This window comes from Amblyomma mixtum, chromosome 1, assembly GCF_055824585.1.
Source record: "Amblyomma mixtum isolate Tamu chromosome 1, ASM5582458v1, whole genome shotgun sequence".
NCBI classification, from domain to species: Eukaryota; Metazoa; Arthropoda; class Arachnida; order Ixodida; family Ixodidae; genus Amblyomma; species Amblyomma mixtum.
Window position 1 is genome coordinate 246,818,654 of NC_143012.1, and position 3,939 is coordinate 246,822,592.

Genomic DNA, 3,939 nt, shown 5'->3' on the forward strand with positions numbered 1-3,939 from the left:
ATCTCGTAAACCTTCAGGTCTTGCACATATATCTAGCTGCTCAATATTCAGGTCGCAATTATTGCCTAGAGAAACTTTTCCCTCCGTAGACGAAACGATATTCAGAAGAGTGAAAACTTATCTATATTAAGAGGTTCCGAAGAATCTGCGCCTCTCATGGCGGCGTCGTCTCGACAGATGCCTGCCTCAATGAAAATGAAGTTGTTTGTTGTAGATTGACCTATGTTAGGGTACCAGAGCATGACACTTGCTTCGTAATAAGTTTGCCCGGCACTCGGCACGTTTTGGGGTGGTTTCTTGGGACGTCTGTACTCGGAGAGCATCACAAATCAAGATCAGTTATATCAGCAGAGTCGGCAAAGGCGCTGAGCTTTCGTCTGTTCTGCTCGAGCAGCCGTCATGACGTTATTCAGAACGTAGAGTACAGTTAGCTCGACTGAGAGCTTAATGGTGTCTGAACTAAATGAAAGCGACTCTCCTTGAAAGTTTGCTGGTCGACAGGCTTTTCTGCTTTGCGAGGTTAACACTAAACTCCTGTGAGCTTTTCGTGTGAGCGCGGCTGCCTTGCTTGACTTGGAGCAGAGGGACATTTAACGACCCAGAGAAAAAGCGTGTTTTCTTTTTCTGTCCCATGATTTCATTCGAACTTTGCTGTTTGCCTTTCCTTCTACAGGACCAAAGTTAGCTAATTATATTGTTTGTTTTTTGCGCCTCCAAGTGCTCACAATTTATTGCCGCCAATTCTGATTGCACAAGCGTTTTCACGATGGTCATCAGGATAATGCACGGTGCTGTGCACTCTGAAAACATGCAGCGCAATTCGGCTGTGAAGAAATAGATTCGTTTAGCGTGAATACTGCTCCTGGACTTTCTGGTTACCCGGGCAGCACTTAGAGCATTAGGCCTGCGATCACGTACTCGGGGGCAGAACTGATGACGGTGCAGCTATGGGATCTGAGATGGAAAGACAGAGAAATTTTCACTCAATCACGTACGTGCTGATCCGGCCCTTTAGCCCTTTTTCACTCCAGAAGGCGTTCGTAGATAAATGGACAACAATAAAGCGCAAGTAATAATTCACAAGCACTAGCTGGTTTTTTTCTTTATATCTTCAGGCCACGTCGTGACAGCAGCTACATGAGCCTCTCTGCATGACTCCAAGCGAGAGTTGGGGTGCTGGGCTTGCAGATAAGCGTCGGCCGAGACGCATTGCTTCACGTAGTGCTTCTGCGCTACAAGATCAAGAGGAGGGTAGAATGCAGCTTGCGAGTATTGGGTATTTGCATGGCCGAAGGAAGATCGCTGCGATGGGAAGAAAGAATCTCAGAAAAAGCGATGGTTGCAACATGCTTCTAGGGGATAGTGCCTTACGGCGCCTTTCTAGAGACGATGAAACTCTTGCGAGATACACAACACAGCGACGTAAGAATAAAGATAATATAACAATGGTATGAAAAGAACACATATTTAGGTACAAGTCCAAGAACACAGTTTTCATGAGAAGAAAACAAAACTTGTGTACTTCACAGCTGTTCTGTTATGCTGCCCACTGTTGATCGCGGACTCTCGAAACTAAAATGTGTTTCTTTCTATAATGTTAATGTCCGATTGGGCCAGCATTTTTCAGTAGCCCTAATCTAAAAATTTTGTTCAAGTTCATGACGTGGCACTTTATTTCCAAATACCGTAATTATAGAAACACGGTCGTGGCTCACATACTGCTACATTTCAATTACATGCTAGAACTCGGTCGACTTCTGGTTCCTAGTGATTGCCTTTACATTCTAGTTTAGTGTTCTTTATACACAGCATGGTGTGTCTCAAAAAACATTTCATTGAAATATTATTGCACTTGAGATGTGCGAACAGCCCGGGTTTGGGGTGAACTAAACTTCTGCCTCCTTGCGTTACTCCTCAAATTCGGTGTTTTCTTTCGTGTTTAGCACGCTGCAAATGCCTTTTCGTCATGTTAATGAAAGTTTAAACAAGAAATGTTGAATAGAAAGGTTGAGTTTACATAAAAGTTCAGTGGTTGAATTCCACTGGAAACACTCGCAATAGCACTAACTTCCAGTTCTTGAAGGCTCTTTCGAAACAGTTCTCTCGGCTCTTAAGTCAGCGCTTTCTCAAAACCAGCAACAATGTTCATTTGCAAGTGCTCGAAACCCATGCGTAAGGAAAGCGCTCAACGCCTGCACTGCGCGTCTGGGCATCGAGACGAGTAGCTGGAAAGAAAAAATTTGCACCGCAGCTGCTATCCTTCCTTCCTCCCTCAACACTACGTGCAACTTTTTCCTTTAAACACGACGTCATTTTCAAGACAGGAAGGAAAAAAAAGGACAGAAAACCCTTACGACCGCTCGGACATTGGGTAACATTGTGCCCAACGCGAGGCTAGCGAAATTCTTGTGGCAAGATTAATGAGCCCCTTTCTAAACCTCGACGACACCGCTAAGTCATTGTAATTTCCGCGCCGTACGCAAAGTACGAAGACGGACAATTTTCCAGGCTTTCGAAATGCACTTTCACGCTTGGCGTTCTCAGCCCTTTTAATCTTGATTGTTGCCTGCCTTGTCTTGGGTCGGCCGAGTGGGGAGAATTGTCCGCACCCTTTTCCTGTTACCACAACACCAAACGGTGATGCAAGTTTCTGGATCTCTGCACAGCCGCAGGAAATAGTGCTCTCTTCCGCAGTGTTATGGACCCAACGTTTTGTCTGCCGTCGAATATTTATTTGCTCATGCTGTGTTTTGCATATATGCCCACGCTTTGAGAAAACAACGCGATAAAAATCAATGAAATATTCCACGTCATAATATCATTCTCAACACGCGGCTGTTCTTAAGCAACTTGAAACACGTTGTCAAGTAACTTAATCGTGTTTTTTTCGCTGTATCTTTAAAATGTGTGTTGGGTGATTGGAAAGATACCTAGCATTCTTAAGGAAGCTTAGGGCAAGTGTTTTTCCCAAAGGAGCCAAATTCACATAAAGGAAAACCAAAAAAAAACATTCGATTTCCTTGTCCACTCAAACCGTTGCGGTGTTAAAACTTTTATATTATGAGGTGGTTTACAGGTTAGGTACAGCAAATTTAGATGAAGATGAATTGAAAAATTTTGCAAGAAATTACGGAGGGCACTGAATAATGCTTACGAGCTAAGGAATTAAAAGCAATCTCTCATCGTGAGCTTTGTTGTGAGGTTTATCGAAGAAGATTCGTTCCTTTCGAATTGGCACACCAACTCAGTAGCATACAGCCGTAAAGAAATGCGGACACCTTTATTCGCAAATTAGAAACGCGGTATTGTTGCCTATGAGAGGCGCAAAGAAAATGACGGCCTGCCGTGAAGAGTCGTCTTAAGTGCGAAGTTATGCAATTCAGGGCTACCAGCTGTCACTGTCCACAACTTTCTGCAATTCGCGAGCCAAAACCTTTAACCTGTTTCTCAAGAATCGATTATCTTGCTGAAGCTTGAGCTCACTTGATTTAATCAGAGGAGTTGTGATGAAGTGAGCAACCTATGATGTGATCTGCATTAATCCCGGCTTTTGATATCGTTCTGCTTGTTATCGTGATAACCAAAGGTTCCCCTATCACGGACCGTTTCTTACGGGAAAGTTTTGTAAATTAATACTGTGTTTTGCTGCCTCTACTCCTAGTTTTCACAGCCCTGTGCATACTCTTTGAATGAAATGCCTATTTTCACATTTTGCTGCTCTTTTTTGTTTCTGTCAAGGAGTAAATGAGAGGAACTCGGTAAGCGCCTTTTTATTAACTGTTAAGCAATTTCAAAAGCTGGATGTTAGAAATAGCGTGCAAACGAGCTGAAGCTAACTGCCATCTCCTAAGCTGCATAGTTCACCACTGGAATGCTGTAGTCTCTTGCCGCCACGTTTCTACATGTAGATGGCTACGCAGCTTTGTTCTTTAATAAACT